Here is a 10,037-nt window from a genome sequence, read left to right on the forward strand (position 1 = left end):
AACTTACTATTTAATAAATTCTTACGTATACAAACTACTTTCTCTTTCTCATTAATAATAAATTAATCTTAATATTTATTATATATTTTATTATTAAATGCATTTAAAATTTGTATTTATTATTAGTAGTATTAAATAAATTCATGCATATACAAACTACTTTATCTTTCTCATTAATGTTTTGGTTTAATAATAAATGTATTTTAATATTTATTAGACTTAAATATATTTTTAATTCTCAGTATCTAATGTGTTTTTTATTTTGTCCTTACTTTTTTTATTTTTAATTCTTTTAAATTATGTTTATTTTATTTTTTTTCCTTATAATATTATAACATTTTTTTATTATTTATGATTATTTATAATATTTTGAGGACTATAAACAAAATAAATATAACTTACAAAGATTAAAACCATAATTATTTTTTAAAAAAATACATTAAATTAGAAGGACTGTAAATATATTTAAACTTATTTATTATAATTTTTTTATTAAATACATTTAAATGTTTTATTTATTATTAGTAGTATTATTAAATGAATTCTTGCACTACTTTCTCTTTTTGTCAGTAATGCTCTGACTTAATAATAAATGCTTCTTAATATTTATTATATATTTTATTATTAAATACATTTAAATGTTTTATTTATTATTATTATGGTAATAAATGCATTATTAACTCCATCTAATATGTATAGTAAGATTTCAAATCAAATTGACTAACTTTTCATAACTGGTTGAAATATGCTTGAAAAAGTATTTAGAAAAGTGCCCACTAAATTTTAACAATATCTTCTTATTGGTAAAAAAATTCAAAATCACATTTTTTTTAAATGAGTTTAATTTTTATCAATTAAATCAGACTTTATTGATATTAAATTATTATATTTTTAATAATGTATACTAACTTGTTTTATTTATTTATTTATGTTAACAACTTATACCATCAATGCACTTTAACATAATCTTATACCATGCACTTTAAGATAATCTCTAATCACAATTTTGAATGTTTTACCTCTTTCACATGCTATCTAACTTTGAACCTATCATTTATCTCTTCAAAGTTCACATGTTTTTCATTTCTCTAAATTATATTGTCAAAATTGTCTTTATGCATACAATAATAATTACACTTTTTTTTAACTTTAATTATTCATTTAATCCCTATAATTTCCAAACTTATCCCTTTTAAGTCCTTATAGTTAATAAGTGAATTTTTTTAGTCCCTGAAATTTATATTTATATTTTAATTCTCAAAAAGTCTTTGCCGTTACAATTCTTTAACTAGTGGAGTTAAAAAAATTAACCACAATGACCTTTTGCAAACTAAAATGTAAATGCATGTGACTAAAAAATTCACTTGTTAACTATAAAGACTAAAAAAGATAAGTTTAAAAATTATAGGAATTAAATGAATAATTAAAACCTTTTTTTTAATTCATAGCAAGTACACTATAAATAGAGTCTTCATTTGACTGGTTAAATTATTGTTAATATTTTAACATATTAAAGTAATGCTTATTTTATGTAAAAAAAAATGTAATTTCTATTCTAATGTAAAAAAAAGTAGGCAATTTCATGGGGTACCTAGCATTTTTTCTGGGATACCCAACAATTTTTAAAAATGTCGAAAATACCTTTATGGGTATTTTCGGTTATAAATAGGAGGTTTTGTTTTTCATTTCTGCAACGTTTTTTTTTTTTCGCAAAATCTCACACCCTTAGTATAAGTTATTTTTGTTAGCTTCTGTTAGCCTCCTTTTCTGAGCGTCTTTTGTCTTTGATGGTGTACATGTGTTGTTGATGAAGATACAGTGAAGTTGGATGGTTATTCATCGTCGGAGAAGAAAAGGTATGCAAAAAAATTTTAGAAACATACGGATTGATGATCCATATGAACTATACAAATTGTCCATCTGTATAGGTCATACAGATTACTGATCCGTAGGTTTTAATTTTTTTAAAATAATTTAAATAAAATTTTCTGAATTGTATATTTAATTTGTTTTGTATTTTATATTTTTTAATAGTTTTAGCAACTTTAGAAATATTGATTTGGTGATATTATTTTATAGTGGTATAAAAAATGTATTTAGTAATTAGATTGGTAAAAAATGATTATATATATATATATATATATATATATATATATATATATATATAAAGTTTTAAAAATTTCTAAAACTAACATTAGATTGGTTAAAAATTAATTTAGTAATTAATTAAAAATAATTTAATAATTAGATTGGTAAAAGTAATATTAGATTGCTAAAACAATTTTGTGTATACATTTAACTAAATTATGTATTTACATATTTAACTGAATTATGTATTTTAATGTTTATTATAGTGATTAATAATTAAACAAATTTGGTATTTTATTGAATAATGTATTTATTAGAATTATATGATATTTATTGAATAATGTATTTATTAAAATTTATATGATATTTTAATGAAAATATATAGTGAAAATGTAGTATGTGCTAAATGATGTACAATACTTTTTTTTTATAATTTTGTATAGAGTTATATTTATGTCGATAACAAATAAGGTGATTGTATAAATTTTTTAAGTTGTATTTTGTTTATCATTGAATTTGATAAATGTTTTATTAAGATGGACGAAGAATACTGAATGTATGATAGTATCATGTCTTATGCTTTTTATACTTCTCAGGTATTTGTCTAATTTGTTGTTGGTACAGTAATTATGTTACATAAATGTTTATTGATCTCAGACCTTTTTTGAATTGTGTTATAATTGTTTGCTAGCCGTGATGAAGTTTTACATTAGGCTCGATCAGTGGCTCATGACATTGAATTTGTTGTTGTGATAATGAGGTCAGACACCAATACTAGTGTTAGAGGAAGGTCCTCATTTCTGTTAATAGTTTGCGAAAGGAGTAGTGAGTTTAAGCCTAAGAAGATTGATTTGGTAAGAACATGCACTGACACTAGAAAATGTGGATGCCCATTTAAATTATGTGCAAAGCCAGATTTTGGAGGAGAAGGATGGATGATGAAGTTAATTTGTGGGGTTCACAATCATGAAATGAAAAAGTCATTAGTTGGACATCCATATGTGGGTCGACTGACTAAAGATGAGAATATTGTTGTTGCTGATATGACAAAGTCCATGGTGAAACCAAGAAATATTCTCTTGACAATGAAGGAGCACAATGTCAGTAGTTATACAACAATCAAACAAATTTACAATGCCAGACATGCTTACCATTTTCCCATAAGAAGGAGTAACACTGAAATGCAATAGCTCATGATGTTACTTGACAAAGATCAATATATTCATTAGCATAGGATGAAGGATGAAAATGTTGTACGTGACTTGTTTTGGAGTCATCCTAATGTAGTCAAATTAACCAATTCTTGTAATTTGGTTTTTTTGATTGACAGTACCTACAAAACAAATAGGTACAAACTGTTGTTGCTTGATATTGTTGGTGTTACACCAACAGGAATGACATTCTCTGCTGCTTTTGCTTACTTGGAAGGAGAACATTTTAATAATGTTGTTTGGGCTCTACAACGGTTTTGGGGTCTTTTCATGAGAGTTGATGCACTCCCAGGGTTATTGTTATTGTTATCGACAAAGATTTGTCTTTGATGAATGCAATGAGAATTGTATTCTCAAATGCTATGAACTTATTGTGTCGGTTTCACATTGACAAGAATGTGAAGGCAAAGTGCAAAACCCTGATTGGCTTAAAAGAATGCATGAGATTATGTCATGAAGGCTTGGGGGAGTTAGGTTGACTATCCATGTGAGAGTTCTTTTGATGAATACCTTAAAAACTTTGAAATGGTTTGCTCTCTGTGGTCTATGTTTGTGGACTATGTGTGTCAAACATAGGTGATTTCGCACAAAGAAAAATTTATAAAAGCATAGACCAACAAAGTGATGCATCTAGGATACACAACCACTAACAGGTATGAATATTTTTTTTGTTTGTGGTGATTTGTTTAAGTGTTGACTTAAATAAAAATATTGCAATTGTTTATACGTTGTTGTATATTTCATTTGTAGGGTTGAGAGTGCTCATTGGTCATTAAAGAGACTCCGACAAAACTCTATTGGTGACATATGCAGTGTTTGAGAAGCAATGAACAACATGATGACACTTCAACACACCAAAATTAAATCATCTTTTGAGACAAGCACGCACGTGATTGGGCATGTGTTTAAAGTTACCTTGTACAAAAAAGTACTTGGCATGGTATTAAGGTACACTTTAAATGAAATTGTTGTTGAGTATGAGCGTGTACCTTATGCGGGGAAAAACCCTTCACGTTGTGGATGTGTCATGAGAACTACTCACGGTCTTCCATGTGTATATGAGTTGTCTAAATATATTGTTAGCTCCATACCACTAAAGACAATTCATATTTTTTTGCAGAGACTTAGGTTTTTAGATCAAAGGTTATGTGAGGCAGAGGTGACCATAACTAAGGAGATGGAAACCATATTGAAACGATTTGAGCAGCTCGATGTTTGTGGCAAAGTACATTTGAAGACAAAGCTGCGAGAAATTTCTTATCCTGATCTAAACTTTATGTGTCCTCTTCCAAAAAAGGTGAAGACCAAGGGTGCTCAAAAAAACCACTGACCAAACAACAAAAGTCAACAAAACGTGATTCGTCTTATTGGGAGTATGTTGGTGTGTTACACTCTGTGCAAAATAGTAATTCTTAAGTGAAACGTAGTGCATCATCATCTGAGCAACCAATACAAAGATGAAATATTTCAATGTTGGATCAATTTCATCCGTGCATCCAGGATTCTATTGAAAACATTATTGATGTCAAAGCGGATGGTAAATATGGTTATCAGACAATAACTGCCTTATTGGGTATGAGTGAAGAATCATGGTCATTGGTACGCAACCATCTGCATAAAGAACTGACAAGTTGATTAGAAGAGTATACCAACCTGCCTGGTGGCATAGAGAGATTTGAGGAATTAAAGTATTCTCCACTTGTTGACGGATTATCTATGGTGCATAAGTTTATTGTTATGTCACTTTTTCTTGAAATAACATTTAAGTATATGTTATTTGTTGTATGTTACATGTAGGTTATCATGAACAAGTGGACTAATATTACGGATATGAGATATGTCATTACTTTACTATACAACGTGATTGTTTTTTCTCTTTCACGACAACAACGCATGACATTTTTTCCTCCTAGAAGTCAATCACCACCAGATTCTTCTGTGCATCGTGTAATATGCATTGATCATGTATATGGGAATCATTATGTACATGTATTTGCATAATTACTATGTTAGTATAAATGCTGACAATATTATTGGTTATCTTACATTCAATCTGTTTGTCGTTATGTAACAAGTTTTTTTACGAGACCATTGTCCTTTACCATCATTGGCGTTGTTGTGGAATACACATTGTCATTATCAGGCAAAGTAGTGGTCCACCCCATACATAGGTAAAATGCAACGTTACATAAATTTGTTTAGGCTGAAAACCAAATTTGTTGATTTAGGTGAAGAATGACGTTTCTGTAAATAATTATTTTGTTGATATTTGTAATTTTGTTGACATTTCAGTAAATAATAATTTATTTCCACTAATTATTTTTAAAAGTTAGGACATAATTAAGTACTTTGAAAACAATAAAGATATTTCATAACTTTGTCTAAATACTCAGAATGACCTAGCTGTCAAAAAAACAACCGTCTTATCGTTTTTGATTCATGAATACCATAAGGTGAAATCCCTTGAGGTGCAACTTGCTTGATCACATCCTTCAATCAGTCGATGCTACGTCCCGAAGGAATGTAAAATCTTTTTGAATTTTTTCTAATGAATGAGTAACCCACAAAGTCATGTTGACGTGGCATGTTCCATCTCCCATTGTAATATAGTAGGGCATCATGAGTAGGAGTCATAATGGCTTGAAGTAAGTTTAATATACCATCCGGTGTTCTACCAATGGTACATAATAACTCAATCGGACCAACACACGAGTATTGATCATTACACATTAACATTGTGTTAACATTATCATCATTTTTCAATTGCATACATTGAAAGATAAATTGGTTACCTGCATCTGCGAATGGATTTTTTCGTCCAAATATTGATCGTTGGTTAGTTGAAGGGTATTGTGCATTCTGCTTTTTAGTGTTTCAAAACCACAATCATTAGGTACTCAAATAGGTATCGGAGTGGAACTTTGAAAATAAACACCAGATCCATTCTGAATAATCGATCCATTTGGAAAAATAAAAGCTAATTTGGAGTTGACAATGGTTTGACTGCTTGTTTCTTCAAAAAATTCCATAGTTTCTTATAGAATTTGATTTCTAAAGGTAGATTGGACGAGAATGTGTGATTGTTGAGAATGCAGGTGTGGTATATATGGATGTTGTTCAATGAGACTACTTGTGTTATTTTTTTAAAATAGATGCATGCAACTTGCTATGTGTTATCAAGTACAATAATGTTGTGTCATTTTTAATTTTGCATCAGACATGCATTGTTACTATCAGAACTAAAATAACAAAGTAGTCATTTCTATGTCAGTATTCATTTTTTTGAACAAACGCATGCAATTCACATTGTGTTGTCAACTTTGAAAATAATTTATGCTGGTTAAATGTTGCAAAAAACATAAATTCATAATTTGTTATGGACAAATTAATTTATTCCTTAAATCAACATGAACGACTAATTAACGATAAACAAGTAACAGAAATTTGAACAAAATAAATAAAATGCACCAAAATTATAATTAACGATAAACAGGTAACAAAAAAAAACTCATACGGATCAACAATCTGTATGGCCTATATGAACAATTTGTATGGTTCATACAGATTGACAAACGTATGACCCATATGGATTGTTGATCTGTATGTTGATCCGTATGAACTATATGGATCAACAATCTATATGGGTCATACGAATTGTCAATCTATATGGGTTTTTTTTTTCCAAAAAGCGCCATTTTTTTCGACAATGCTTCATACATACAACAGAATCAAACCAAATAGAGGGAAGCAATATAATCATTCAATAGCATCAACATCAGAAACAATACAATCATTCAAAACATCAATAGCAACGAATCAACATAAAGAGAGGGAACGAATAACCACTTACCTAGAAGAAGAAGAACTGCAACCAGGAAGAACCATGAACCACCAACAAGAAGAAGAACCAGAAGCAAGAAGCAGTGTGCGTGAAGAAGTAATTTGCTTGAAGAAGAGGCAGAGGAAGAAGGAGAACGAAGAAGCAGAAGGAGAAGGAGAACAAAGAAGAAGGAAGAAGCACAAGCGGCGGAAGGTTTGTGACTCGTATGGACGAGTCAATATAGCACTATTTATATTATACAGGTGAAGGACATTTTAGCCCTTTCACTTAAGTTGCTGAGTGTCCTTGTAAAAATACTAGATACCCAAAGCAACAACCAAAAAAGTAATATCTATGTTAATAGGCTTAATCAAGAACCGACCCACAAAAAAGGACTTAGCCTAGGACCCCGAGTGCCTAAATCACCTCATTATACATGGGACAAACATACATTTGAAATCAATTCATTAAAAAAAAAACATTTGAAGTCAATTAGCTTTACCAAACAGACTAAAGCCATAAGTTATATTTGATTTGGTAAAAGTTGAGAAGGAAATAAAGTTTAGGTGTGTTTGAATAGTCGTTTGGGCTCTTCTAATATACTTCTAGATTCTTAACTCTGTTTTTTTATCCTGATTAGTTACCTCTAAATGTCATTTTTTTACCAAAGAAGAATTTGAACTTCAGTCTGTAAAAAAAAAAAAAAGAAGTTGAACTTGAGTTTCATTAGAAGCAACATTTTTTTTATACATAGTTAGAACGTAGAAACAACATATAGGTTGCTTTTGAAAATTCAGTTTCCGTTGGTAGTATTAATTCAACAACAAAAACAAATAAAAGTACTTTTAATTAATATTATTTGAACATATTTCATTTTATCAACGTACTTCTGAATAAAAAATATTGAATATAAGTCACATTATAATAAATTCAATTTTTATATCAAATTTGAGTTTATAACATAGTTTATATTCAAATTAATATTTACAAACTTTAATCCAAATATAAATTAAATTGTTTGAAATATTGATAATATATACAAAAAATGATGAAAATGATTTTATTTTTTAAAACATTTTGAAGATTTCATAATAAAATTATTTTAGTAGGTATATAATATTTATATTTAATTTCATTATGTTTATTTTTTTTTGTTTTATCTTTTTTTCATTTATTGTCAAATGCCCAAATATAGCTGTAAGAATGTATGATGATGTTATTGAGACTGAGACCATAAGAATCTAGTCCAATCATGTGTTTTCTCTTTCATTTCAATCTTCCCTCTTACTTAACTCAAATTATTCTCGCAAAGAATTACTTATTACTCGTACTTAAAGACCTCAAAAATGCTTAAATACTTTCGACAATTGAATCTAATATATCATGGTTATATTTTATAATTAAGGTATTTTTTAAATAAAAAATAGAAAACATGCATAATTATATCGTGTAGAATTTTAAAAGTTTAAATTAAAAAGTGTTTAACTTTAAAAAATGTTTAAGATTAAAATAGCCTATGTTATCTTAAAATATAATAATTAAATTACTCTCACAAATACTTCAATTATAATGTAGAACAGTTTATTTCAAATCATTGCAGTCAGGATCAATACCATTCCCACACTCCACAAGACAATGTTAGGTTCATGTAAAATAAGGATTTGCATTTCTTTTTGTAAGACAGAAGGTATATTATTCCTAAAAAAAGTATATGAAAATAATACCCCTCCAAATTTAATGAGCACTTTCTGCACGGAAAATCGAATCAAAGCAGGCTAAGAAACGTCATGGTCCATTACGCAACTTGACAGGGAACAAATCCAAACAAGTGACAAATGTTAGTAATATACTAAAATATAAATTATTAATGTTTAATTTTGATAAAATTTATCATGAATAATTTTGGTAATATATAACTATAATACAAGGTTGGATTGATACAAATCATATTTGGTATAAATTATATAGTCTAAATAATCATTTCACTCTTATTTAAAATGTTATATCTCATAAGATATGTCTCTCATATATATATATATGGGACAAAATCTGTTTACACCAAGTATAAATACATGCAAAATTAATATTTTTATTTCGTTTAAATAATTTAAAGGCTGAAATTGAGTCACTTTAAAAAAAATTAAAAAATCACTAGATGTGATTTTTTTATTCTAATTAAACTAATTGATAAAAATCATTAATAATAACACTAGATAATATTTGTCAATCTTATCAATATCAAAATGAGATTTGAAATATTTAACATTTGCGTCTTTCTTTATTAAAAAAGAGTTTGAAATTGAAATTTGTATCATCATCCATACTCTCAAAAAAGTAGAACTTTCCATGTAACAACATATGCTTCACGATTCAATAATTAATATTCCTGAAAGATATAAAAAAACAAATAATTATGATTTACTGTGAATTTTTTTAGTCAATATTCTCCTTTATGACGATATAAAATAGTCCAGAACACAAAAAAGAACATTACGTATGGATAGGAAAAAATAAATTTTTTTTTTCAAAATGTCAAAATTATTAATAAACCCAAACCTATAAAGAGTAACCAAACCCTATAAACCACGTAACCCATGTTAAAAACAAAACAAAGAGAAAGACGAAAATAGATGTTAAATATTATTTTTAGCAAAAAAGACGTACATAAATGGTTTTTTTTTTTTATAGAATTTAAAATCTAGCTTTGATGAAGATAAGATTGATAATATCATAAAAAATATTATGTCGAGCTATTATTAATGATTTTAATCAATTAATTTAATTAGAAATAATAAAATCATATCTCATGATTTGCTAATTAGAATTTTTAAATTTTGAGTGAATCAATTTTAGCCTTTAGATTATTTAAACTGAGTGATTGAGATTTAGGATAAACAATTAGTTTTACATCTGTTGTA

Source organism: Glycine max, chromosome 2, assembly GCF_000004515.6.
Source record: "Glycine max cultivar Williams 82 chromosome 2, Glycine_max_v4.0, whole genome shotgun sequence".
Taxonomy (NCBI): domain Eukaryota; kingdom Viridiplantae; phylum Streptophyta; class Magnoliopsida; order Fabales; family Fabaceae; genus Glycine; species Glycine max.